Source organism: Diabrotica virgifera, chromosome 1 (assembly GCF_917563875.1).
Source record: "Diabrotica virgifera virgifera chromosome 1, PGI_DIABVI_V3a".
In the NCBI taxonomy this organism is placed as follows: Eukaryota; Metazoa; Arthropoda; class Insecta; order Coleoptera; family Chrysomelidae; genus Diabrotica; species Diabrotica virgifera.
This window is the reverse complement of record NC_065443.1, coordinates 88,264,600-88,278,306: the sequence shown is the minus strand read 5'-3', so window position 1 is coordinate 88,278,306 and position 13,707 is coordinate 88,264,600. Positions and strand designations below refer to the sequence as shown.

The following is a 13,707-nucleotide window of genomic DNA, read 5'->3' as shown; positions in this document are numbered from 1 at the left end:
TCCATACAATTCTATCTTGGGTCATATCAATATTAATTCCCTTTACCAACATATCCTGCCTAATCGTCTCCCCCACGTCTTCTTTGGTCTTCCTCTCCTAGTCCTTCCAGGAATCTGCACTTCAGCAATTCTTCGTATTGGGTGATTAGCGTCTCGACGCTGAACATGACCAAGCCATCTCAACCTATGCTCTCTCATTTTGGCATCAACTGGTGCCACACCTAGACTTCCCCTAAAATACTTATTTTTAATTTTATCCTTTTTTCTCACTTTACTCATCAATCTAAGCATTCTCATTTCTGCCACATGCATTCGTTGTTCCTCTTTCTTTTTCACTACCCAACATTCAGTTCCGTACATCATAGCCGGTCTTATGGCTGTTTTATAGAATTTTCCCTTCAACTTCATTGGAATTTTCCTGTCACACAGCACACCACTCGCTTCCTTCCACTTCATTCATCCAGCCCTAATTCTACTGCATGCATCTCCATCTATTTCTCCATTACTCTGTAATACCGATCCCAGGTACTTAAAACTATTGCTTTTTACAATCAGTTAACCATCCAAAGATACCATTTTATTTGTAGTAATTCTATCTTTAAATGAACATTGCAAATACTTTGTCTTTGTCCTACTAAATTTCAAACCTTTTTCCTCCAGAGCTTGTCTCCACTGTTCCAGTTTTTGTTCTAAGTCTCTTTCACTATTTCCTACTAACACGACATCATCAGCATACATTAAGCGCCATGGAATGTTACCCTGTAGTTTAGCTGTTATCTGGTCCAAAACGAATGAGAATAAATACGGGATAAGCACCGAGCCTTGGTGCAATCCTACTTTCACATGAAATTTATCGGTCTCTCCCACACCTGTCCTAACACTAGTCGTTACTCCCTCATACATATCCCTCACAATCTTTACATATTCACCAGGGACTCCTTTCTTATTGAGTGCCCACCACAGAATCTCTCGAGGATCTCTATTATATGCTTTCTCAAGATCAATGAATACCATATGAGCGTTTGTTCCTTTACTCCTGTATTTTTCCATCAACTGCCTTATAATGAAAATTGCATCTGTTGTTGATCTGCCCTGCACAAAGTCAAATTGATTCTCGGATATTTCGGTCTCTTCACGTATCCGTCTATCAATTACTCTTTCCAATATTTTCATGCTAAGCAGTTTTATAGCCCTGTAGTTTGTACATTGTTGTATATCTCCCTTGTTTTTGTAGACAGGTACTAGTATACTGCTTCTTAATTCGTCTGGCATTTGTCCAACGTCCATAATTCTATTAAATAAACCTGATAGCCACCTTATTCCTGTCTCTCCCAATGCTCTTCATACTTCCCCAGGAATATCATCTGGTCCTACCGCTTTTTTTTTCTTTATTCTTTGAAGTCCTTGAGCCACTTCCTCGTTTGTTATTTTGGTGACCATTGCTGCTACTGTCTCCGTTGACTCTACAGGCTGTCTGTCAAATTCTTCATTTAATAAGCTGTCAAAGTACTTACTCCATCTCTTTTTGATATCATTTTCGTGAACTACTATTTTATTATTTTCATCTCGGATACGTCTAATCTGATTAAAATCTTTTGCTTTCTTTGCTCTCTGTTTGGCTATTTTATATATTCTTCGTTTCGCCTTCCCTGGTATCAAGTTGATCGTATAGGTTTGAATTAGGGATGGGAAAAACCTACTGGTTTAAACCTAAAACCGGTTTTTTTACTTCGCAATAACCGGTTTTACCGGTTTTTTGTCCCGGTTATAACCGGTTTTTCTTTTTAAAAGGTTATTAGGTTTTTACGGTGATTAGGATTAGGTTAGGTATTGTTTTGGATCCCAATCATAATTATTATTCTCAAGTAATTATTCCAAACAAAACCATAATTCAAATTTTATTTTATTTTATAAAATACAGAAGCAAACTGAAAGTGCAATCTCACATCAGCCAGAAACAATTATTATGTTTTATGATAATATTTCCTTCAAAAGGTATTTGTAATCATAATATTTACATAAGAAGTGATCTGGTTGATAGACGCAAACATCATCTATTTTTCACACTTAACTCTTGACATTGAAAGTGGGTCAATGACTTTTTCTGATTACCAAAAATAATGCTCTGACCATGAATATCGAATTACTGATTACGAATACAAATCTCCAAAAATTTCGCTACGTTTTCAAAACGATACACTCATACAGGAACTATTAAATGAGTTAAAATGTACCTATTCTACAAATATACAAACGTGTTAAAAGTAATACATGTTCTTTCGATAGTACTAATTTTGATCATATTGATATCGAGTCGAATGGAGTATCGCAAACTAAAGTGTATTGTAAATGTAACTTTGTAACCTATTGGATTAAAAAAAACCGAAAACCGGTTTTTCCAAAAAACCGGTTTTTTGGCCGGTTATAACCGCCAGGTTAAACCGTAAGCAAAAAAACCGGTATAACCGAAAACCGGTGTTTTGTCAAAAACCGCCATCCCTACTTTGAATACGCTTCTGCTTTGGCTTTTGCTACTGCTACTTTCGCTTCCTTTTTCGCCACCATATAGTTTTGAAGATCTGTGTCGGATCTGGTTTCTTGCCACTTTTTATATAATTCTCCCTTCTCTTTTATTTTTCCTTGTACTTCATTTGACCGCCACCAAGTCTCTTTATCCTCAAACTTTTTTCCTGACGGTTTCCCAAGTATTTTAATAGCAGTCTCTGTAATACTACTGGCCATTTTTCTCCAAATTTTATTAGAGCTTCCTTTCATGTTCCAACATATTTTGTCTACTATTCTTTTCCTGAATAGGCCTTCCTTCTCATCTTTTAGCATCCATCACTTGATTTTTTGTGATCCTCTCCGATATTTTGGTTTAGCTTCCCTTTTTACTTCAATGTACAGATCATATTATTATTTAAAAACAATACATAAGTAAAGTAACTTCTGAAGCGGTAACAATTAATTTCATTTGGGATGCTATTAGGGGATGATTTTCCCGAATTTGTTTTACCAAAAATGGACCTACTTTATTTTGAGCGTAAGTCGCTTACTTTTGATTAGGGGTCGACAAGACAAGAATTCTTGTCTTGACAACAACTTGTCTTGTCTTGTCTTGAGAAAAATCAAGAAATTTGAAAAAAATCTTGTCTTGGCGTTTTCTTGACATCTTATATCTTGTCTTGACTCAAGAAATTTCAAGATCTTGAAATTTCTTGATTATCCGGTCCGGTGATTCCCCGGCGACCTTTTGATTGCGTTGCGTGCTAACACGGAATCCACTGCCACTGGGGAGTCCCCGATCTCCATTTGTTTCCTGACGAACGCAAAATTGATGTGTAGTTGCATGCTTAAAATAAGCATTTTGTATGTTTCGAACATATTCTAAACTCTAAACTTAGCTGTCCAGGATTTGATAAAAATTATTGAACCAAATCGAAATAGTTTAGACATTGAAAGGGATTTTGATTATTTGGAGGATGAGATCGAAGTAGAAAATCATATAAATGATACTGCTTTAAATTTTAACTCTCTTGTAAGCAAAAATTAAATACCGTGTCAAAAAAGATCCAAAACTCAGGGCAAATGCAATTTAAACTTAACAGTGGTTGCGAGGCCATAAATTGTAAGATGACAATTATGCCAAAATTAGATGTGCCTAGAAAATGGCATTTAACTTTCGAGATGCTAACATGGGATTTGAGTGTAAAAAGTGCTTTAAGTATATTTTGCGACAATATCGAAAATCTAAATAATTTCAAAATTTTAGATAAAGAATGGGTTCTGATCAGTAAACTTTGTTAGTATCTGAGAAGCTATAAAATACTTTCTTCAATACTCGAAAGGGAAATATATTTCACACTCCCATTGGTGGTAATTGGAGTAAACTTACTTTTAGACAAACTGGAAATATTGGGCTCATGAACTTGATAATAAAATTGATAGAGACGCTACCGATAAGCGATTAATTTACCGTATTCAAGCTATTAGTATAAGAGCTGTGAGACATTTTTGAGTAGGTATTTTAGGCAACCTGAAAATTTTTCAGGTGACTCTTCTATGATAGCCTAATACAAAAATGCCGGTCTGGCTGGAGGGTAGCGGTTATTTTCCCCAAAAATCCCCCCAAAGTTAAAAAAAAGGGTAAAAATTGTTATTACAAAAAATATCATTGATATGACTTGAAAGTAAATTTAAATATTCAAATATAAAGAAAATAAACAGCCCAGGCGATTTGAGGGCGATTTTAACTCTGCAAGATACTTGAATGGGCGCCCCAGGATTATTTTCAGGGGGTGCATCTGAACTTCAGAAGATTTCATCTGAATCTGTACATACTATTAATGAGTATAAAATATACAACTATACATGCATAGCTATTGTTGTTCTCATGATTATTTTTCAGTGCGTCACAGTTTTTCGATTTCTCTCTAATGCAGTAAGTTAGATGAGACGGAAAAAGCGGTAGCTCCGTGATTAAACACAAAAATAATGCAGCATTACAATGGTTATATACATAAGATGTCTATTCCTAACCTACGTTTGATTCGTTGATATTTAGAATGCGCGTTTTTTCTAGCCAATCAAATACTCGTATTACGAACATTTGACGAAAACTTCGTCCATTTTGGCCATTTTTTAGAAGTGTCAAAGAGTCAAGTGACGGTTATTATTCAGGTCAGTATTTTGTGTACCTGTCATTTTGAAATTCGAATTCGACTTCCCTTGTATTTCACAACGTTTTTGTGCATTATTTTGTGTTTTGGTTTAGAATTTAGTTCGTTAAAAGTTAGTCATTGGCGTGAGGAGACTAGAGACATTCGAGATGTACCGAAGAGTGCTAAAAATCTCATGAGTAGATAGAATAGCCAACGTGGAGATAATGAGACTTACGCATAGGGAACGAGAAGAACTAACAAATAAGAAGAAAACTGAGATATATGGGACATGTAATGGGAGATGTATATCTAATACTCCAGGTCATTATGCAAAAAAAAAGATCCATAGTAAGGAGACGTAACTCATGGCTGAAGAACCTTAGGAACTGGTTTGGATTTAATAACAATGAATTATTTAGAGCCGCGGTTTCAGAAATAAAGATCTCTCTGATGATTGCCAACTTTTGAAGCGGAGACAGCACCTAGAGAAGAAGATAATAACACAGTTTATGGATAGTTTTGTGTCATTTTTTAATGTTTCCGTATTTATAAATTTAATTAACAATATTGTTTACTTTTTAATTTTATTTCCCTTTATAAAAAATACCTACATGTTAACATATTGTGTAAAAATCAAATCTACTAAATTACTAATTAGTTTAATTCCACAAGCTTTTCACCTATGGCGAAGTACGATTCTGGCATCTGTCAGATTCGTCAATAATTACATGAAATAAGTCTCGACACACCCAATACAGTATGTGATGTCATAATTAATGACGCACTGAAAAATGATCATGAGAACAAGAATATGTATATTCCTTCCGGACAGGGAGGTGCAATTGTTATTTTGACAGGGTATTTTTTAATTTTAAAAATAAATATTCTAAAAAAGACACGTTTTTTTTTTGGTGACATTATCCAATTGCCATGTGATCAAACAAATTACGCGTGCATATAAATGAAACCGCTATAGGTAAGCAGCAGTGTGAGAAAGAGCGTATACCGATAGCTGTTTGGGTCCTCTGTTGTAGCTGAGCGAGTCCGTTCACTCGAGAAAATCACGTGACCTTGCGATATCCATGTTGTTGTGCCTCGAAACGTTAGAGTAATTATTATATATATTATAGTTTTTTAAGTAATGTTTCTTAATTAAAGGAAAATAATACGTACTATACAACAGATTTTGCAAATATGATAGAAAAAGACAAATTTATTATTATAAATATATAGGTAGAAAAGTATAAAACTATAAACTAAATTAATTCTGTTTTCGAATCTTGTACTTCTTCTTCAAACTTCTCATCTGAGCTTAAATTTTCATTCTCTTCTTCTTCGTCAGACTCTCCTCGAGACTCAGATTCCTCTTCTACATGACCTGTAAATAGTTGTAATATGTATTTAGAATTAATTAAAAATTAATCAGTGATTAATTAATTAAGTTGCCACGTATTCTCTGTCCTTTTATACGGAGTTGAAACCTGGACAATCACCGGCGCATCTGAAGAAAGACTTGCCATTGTTGAGATGTGGTGTTATCGAATAATTTAAAACAATTTCTGCACACAACCCTAAACAAACAGGAAAACATTAACAAAGATGAAAAAGGCAAAATAAGAAATACTCAACACTATGCAGGAAAGAAAAATGAGCTAAAATAAATATACATTCTCTTCTTTTTCGTCAGACTCCCCTCGATACTCAGATTCTTCTACCTGATCTGTAAATAGTTGTAATATGTATTTAGAATTAATGAAAAATTAATTAGTGGTTAATGGATTGAGTTGCTACGTATTCTTACTTATATAACCAATGCTTAATACTTTTGCTTATATAACCAATCACATCACGTTTTTTATTTCTTAGTATATGACCAAAGTAGCTCATGTTTCTTGCCTTCATAGTGTTGAGTATTTCTTTTGCCTTTTTCATCTTTCTTAATGTTTCCGTGTTTGTTACGTGTGTCCATGATATATTTAACATTATTCGATAACTCCACATCTCAACAACGGCAAGTCTTTCTTCAGATGGGCCCGTGATTGTCGAGGTTTCGACTTCGTATAAGAGGACGGAGAATACGTAGCAACTCAACTAATTAATGATACAACTATTTACAGATCATGTAGAAGAGGAATCTGAGTCTCGAGGGGAGTCTGACGAAGAAGAAGAGAATGAATATTTAAGCTCAAATGAGGAGGTTTTATACTTTTCTACCTATATATTTATAATAATAAATTTGTCTTTTTCTATCATATTTGCAAAATCTATTGTATAGTACGTATTATTTTTCTTTAATTAAGAAAAAGTTACTTAAAAAACTATAATATATAATAATTACTCTAACGTTTCGAAAAACAACAACATGGATATCGCCAGGTCACGTAATTTTTCTCGCGAACGGACTCTCTCAGCTACAACAGAGGACGCAAACAGCTATCGGTATACGATATTTCTCACACTGCTGCTTACCTATAGCGCTTTTCATTTATATGCACGCGTAATTTGTTTGATCACCTGGCAGTTGGAAAATTTCACCAAAAAAAACCTGTCTTTTTTAGAATATTTATTTTTAATATTAAAAAATACCCTGTCAAAATAACAATTGAACCTCCCTGTCCGGAAGGAATGTACATAGCTATGCATGTATAGTTGTATATTTTATACTTGTTAATAGTATGTACAGATTCAGAAGAAATCTGAAGTTCAGATGCATCCCCTGAAAATAATCCTGGGGCGCCCATGCAAGTATCTTGCAGAGTTAAAATCGCCCTCAAATCGCCTGAGCTGTTTATTTTCTTTATATTTGAATATATAAATTTACTTTCAAGTCATGTCAATGATATTTTTTGTAATAACAATTTTTACCCTTTTGTTTAACTTTGGGGGGGATTTTTGGGGAAAATAACCGCTACCCTTCAGCCAGACCGGCATTTTTGTATTAGGCTATCATGGAATAGTCACCTGAAAATTTTTCAGGTTGCCTAAAATACCTACTCAAAAATGTCTCACAGCTCTTGGACCATATGAGAGATAAAATACTGAAACAATATAACAAAACTAATTAGATATTATACTGTATAGTTCTTATTTTGGATCCTCGGCATAAAGTAGGGGTATTTTCCTCTTCATCTTGGGAAAGCTTCTACAATCAGAGGCATTACAAAAATTTGAAGAAATATTTAAAGCCAACTACTTTAGATCCCAAATAAATCCCAGAATGATCTATAGAATCCAATACCAGAGCCAGGCACTTAGTCTGAGAAAAGAAGATAACGAATTTGATGTAGATATTAATATTACTTACCTATTTAAGAATGCTGATAATGATAACTTACAATCTTGGAAGTATGAAACTGAAAAATACATAAATGAGCCTAGGTCAGAAGATTCTGAGAATATATGTACTGAAGACACGAAAATATCTACCCGTCATTATCGAAAATGGCCAAGGATTTTCTCGGAACGCCAGCAACATCTGTTCCTGCGGAAAGGCTATTTTCAAGCGTAGCTTTAACAATAAAAGCCAAGAAATCGGCTAGGCGTTGACTCTATGAGAAGTGTTATCTGCCTTAATTCATGGCTTATCATTTCCGATTTAAAAATGTGCTAAATTTGTTATATAAAATAAAATCTGGACCTCGGAGGTAAACTAGACTATGTCGAAATGGTGTTTTTTTAAACAAGTTATTTTAATCCAGTATGAACTTAAAAGTATGAACTTAAAATATACAACACATTCTTTGAACATAAGGACATCCATAAATTTACTTGGTACCAACATACACGTGGACTTAAGTCAATCATTGACTATCTAATCTCGAGACAAAATGCAAAATTTAGCATCCAGGATGTTAGAGCTTTCAGAGGGGCTGATTGCGGATCAGACCACTGCTTAGTAATCGGTAAAATTTATGTTCCATTTATACCAAAACAAAATAACTCCGAAGAAAAAGAACACAAAAGGAATTCATATGATCCAGAAATAGAAAAATATAATATTAATAGCTTACAACATGAAAGTACACAATATCTGTACCGTAACAGACTTGAACAGAAACTAAGTCAAGAACAAAGAACAACCGAAGAAGAATATAATCACATAAAAGCATGCATAAAACAAGCAGCACAAGAAGCACTAGGAAACTTAGAAAACGGAAAGAAACCAGAATGGTGGGATAAAGATATCGAAGAGAAAATAGAGAAGAAAAAACAACTTCCCCTACAACGTCTATAAAATCAGGAAAACGTTGAGATTCAACAACAATACAGGGACCTAAATAGAGAAGTAAAAAGAGAAGTGATTAAAAGAAAAAACGCAACCTGGATCAAAAAATGTGAATACATAGATCAACAATTAGGAGGAACTAGGAGTTCAGAAGCATGGAAGATGATAAAGAATGTCAGAACATCACATAAAGGTGGACACACAATTAAGAGTATATCTGATGCCGAATGGGAACAACATTTTAAGGAATTATTGGTAGAAAAACGACCACAATACATAACAAGAATACAAGAAAAAGAGAATGATATACAGAGTGAACACGAAATACAACTAGATAAAACCAAAGTGGAAGAAGCTATTAAAAATATGAAATCCCGGAAAGCACCCGGAGCTGGAGGAATTAATCCTGAATTAATAAAATATGGACCACCCAAACTATGGGATATGCTTAAAAATCTTTTCGAAAGATGCCTGAATGGAGAAAAAGTACCAGATGAATGGCTAACATCACATATTACTCCCATACATAAGAAGGGACCTAAAAATAACCCCAAAAACTATAGGGGAATTGCAGTCATCAGCACCATTGGAAGAATATACTCCAGGCTATTAAGAAATGAAATAGAACAAGAAATTCAAGGAAAGCAAGCTGAAGAACAAGCTGGTTTTCGTGCGGGACGTTCAACGGTAGACAATCTCTTCACTTTAAAAATAGCACTAGAAAAAAGAATACAAAGAAATCAGGAAACCCACATCGCTCTTATCGACCTAGAAAAAGCCTATGATAGTGTCCCCATTATAGAAGTATGGAATTCAATGAAAGACATCGGTATCGATGGAAAACTCATACAAGCAACTAGAATGTTGTATGAGACCACTAACACCAGAATCAAAAACGGCAAAAATTTCACTGAGGCATTTAATACTTCAAAAGGCCTCCGACAAGGATGTTGTCTATCTCCCACTCTCTTTAAAATATACCTTGACCAATCCTTACAGAGGTGGACAAAAGCAGTAAAAACGATGGGACTGAAAGTGGGAGATGACTCCCTATTTACATTATACTTTGCGGACGACCAAGTTGTAATAGCCCAAGATCAAGATGACTTAAGCTATATGATACGGAAGCTAAATGAGCATTACCAACAGGCAGGATTAGTAATAAATATGGATAAGTCAGAATACTTCATAGTGGGAAACGAAGACATTGAAAACCTACCATTGGAACAAGGACATATTGTTGGTGTGAAACAATGCAAATATTTGGGAGCTATATTTAACAAACGAGGAAATAGTGAAGATGAAATACAACACAGGATCAATAAAGGTAGAAGCATCACTAGATCCCTCAATTCAATTTTATGGGACAAAGATATCAGGAAGGAAACAAAGAAAAGAATATATGAAAGTATAATGAAGAGCGCTACAATCTACGGTGCAGAAGTTTGGGACATAAGTGCAAGAAATAAAAAGAAGCTACTTAGTACAGAAATGGACTTCTTGAGGAGAAGTTGTCAGGTTTCCAGATTAGAACATGTAAGAAATGAAACAATTAGAGAACGTATGAAGGTGGAAAAAACTGTAATGGACGATATTGAAAAGAGACAGCTGACATGGTTCGGGCACGTTAAAAGAATGAATGAGACTCGCTGGCCGAGAAAAATATTAAAGTGGGTCCCACCGGAGAGAAGAAGAAGGGGACGACCACGGAGAAGCTGGAGGGACAATATTCAGGACGCAATGGATTCGAGGCAATTAGATGAAGATACGTGTTACGATAGAAAAAATTGGAAGCTGGGTATGGAGAGGCGGCGACAGCCGAAGAAATCCATTATATATATATATATATATATATATATATATATATATATATATATATATATATATATATATATATATATATATATATATATATATATATACAAACAACTAGTTTATTAGGGTTGCAGTCAGAAGGTTGGCCAGGATGTTAAAGAAACACTCTTTTGACTTTTTGTCTAGCTTTCGGAATGGTTTTATTCCTTTTTCAAGACTCTGTAATATAGATAAAAAGAAATATGTAAATTTTTATAAAATATCACAATTCGTCAGTTCAACTTACTAGTCGTTGAGATTATTTAAAAGCTTTATGACCCTCAACAATACTAACACAAACATAGAATACAGAAAATAATGGACAAAATACATTCTAAAATTTGGTAAGGATGGTAAATTTTTATATTTATTCTATGACATCTTTTGATGGTGTGTTTTAACTCTGATACATAGAGAACAGAAAGAAAAAACAGTCAGATTAAAATGTAATTAGGTGTTTTTAATATTGTATTTATTTTCAAAAAACCAATAGGCCCATACTGGGTAATTTTTATTTTTAAATCTGTCTTAATGGTATGCAACCTGTTATGCACACAGATGTATTGTGTAGTGCATATGTATAAGAAATATTTATTTTATTTTTGATGTTTTTCCAGTAAGTAACAATAAATATTGCTCAGTTTATCTATGTCAGACTTTTTATTTATGCAAGACTTACTGGATTTTATCAAACACATTTCCAAGAAAACACGTTTTGAATGGTTTGTTTCTTTGGCCAAAATACATGAATCTTCGAAATCAAACTCATGTTTCAAAGTTAATGCATGTTCTGTAAGTGCACATGCATTTATTTTATTGGTTTTTTTAAAAACCAATAAAATAAATGCATGTGCACTTACAGAACATGCATTAACTTTGAAACATGAGTTTGATTTCGAAGATTCATGTATTTTGGCCAAAGAAACAAACCATTCAAAACGTGTTTTCTTGGAAATGTGTTTGATAAAATCCAGTAAGTCTTGCATAAATAAAAAGTCTGACATAGATAAACTGAGCAATATTTATTGTTACTTACTGGAAAAACATCAAAAATAAAATAAATATTTCTTATACATATGCACTACACAATACATCTGTGTGCATAACAGGTTGCATACCATTAAGACAGATTTAAAAATAAAAATTACCCAGTATGGGCCTATTGGTTTTTTGAAAATAAATACAATATTAAAAACACCTAATTACATTTTAATCTGACTGTTTTTTCTTTCTGTTCTCTATGTATCAGAGTTAAAACACACCATCAAAAGATGTCATAGAATAAATATAAAAATTTACCATCCTTACCAAATTTTAGAATGTATTTTGTCCATTATTTTCTGTATTCTATGTTTGTGTTAGTATTGTTGAGGGTCATAAAGCTTTTAAATAATCTCAACGACTAGTAAGTTGAACTGACGAATTGTGATATTTTATAAAAATTTACATATTTCTTTTTATCTATATTACAGAGTCTTGAAAAAGGAATAAAACCATTCCGAAAGCTAGACAAAAAGTCAAAAGAGTGTTTCTTTAACATCCTGGCCAACCTTCTGACTGCAACCCTAATAAACTAGTTGTTTGTTTATATCGACAGTCACTAATATCCAGTATTTCTTGTATATATATATATATATATATATATATATATATTTTAATCCACTTGTTTTATTAGTTGGATTATAAAAATTGGTTATATATTATCATTAAAATATAGACGTATTGTCTATCAACTTATTATGACATATATCAGATTTTTATTAACATTCTAAGTGCTCTAAACTTTGTTGCTAAACACAGTTGCTCGAAATGACATAGGGTAAATATAGTTTGTAATTTTATTTTCAACAGGATTAGGTAAATGTCATTAATTATTATTTTAATTTACATTTTTGTAAATCGTTTTAGCAAAAAAATATGTTAAAATAATGTTACCTTATTCACAAATAAATATGTTTTAGAGTTTTCATTATTAGTCAAGGTATTTCAAGATTTCTTGTTTTCTTGACAAGAAATCTTGGTATTGACGTAAAATTTCGTGTCTTGTCTTGAAATATAAAATTACTTCTTGTCTTGATCTTTTCTTGAAATCAAGACAAGATCAAGACAAGATCTTGAATTTTTCAAGAAGTTGGCGACCCCTACTTTTGATGATAGAAAATTAAAAAAAAAACATAAATAAAGTTATTTTAAACACTTTAAAAAAGTTGTAATAAGTTTTCCCTGAAAAGCGTTTCGTTTTTTGGTTATTTCACGTTGAAATAGTCGATTTGGAATTTGACGACGAATGAGAACCTAATTTTCATTAGCTAAAGCTCTGCTTCTACTGGTTCGATAGACTTCATGCATACTCCTTTTTTTTTTCACTTTTTTTAAGCTATATTTTTGCTAAGAATATTTTTTTTGATAAAATACTTACTTCATGAGTTACTTGTGAAAAACCGTCTAAAAACGTTTTTTTTTTGTTGAAAGATATTTACTCGCATATAACTCAAAAAATATCGACTTGTGAAGAAACTCTATAAAACAAAAATTGCCTAGAATTAGTTAATTTATCCATTACCGAACTTATCTTGAACACATGTTTTTTCACCCCGAGAAGGGGCCATATTTATTCCCAGGGCAAAAGCATACATTACTATACTAGCCTACTAGCATACTTAGCATACTATTACTTTTTTTGACATATTAGCTATGTGTAGGTATGCAAAAATTTCAAGTCAATCCAAGCGTTTCTTTAAAACTCCAGGTTTTGCAATATTTTACCGTAAGTAAGTGGACTAAAAATAAATATTTAGAAAGAAGATGGCACTTTTTGGCATCTTTCTTTTCAATCTATTTTCCGGCAAAAAGAGAATGAAAAAATCCACATTTGTACGAAACTTAAAGCTAAAATCAATTTCAATAAAATAATTAATAATACAATTAAACTCACCAGGCTTCCGGGTTGAACCGTGTCGATGGTTA

At 33.1% G+C, this 13,707-nt stretch overlaps 1 protein-coding gene across 2 annotated transcripts in view; it reads left to right on the top strand.

Moving 5' to 3' along the window:
* LOC114325888 (ankyrin repeat domain-containing protein 49) overlaps positions 1–13,707 on the top strand; it is a 210,604-nt gene that overhangs the window by 166,775 nt on the left and 30,122 nt on the right. The gene's annotated exons all lie outside the window — the stretch shown is intronic.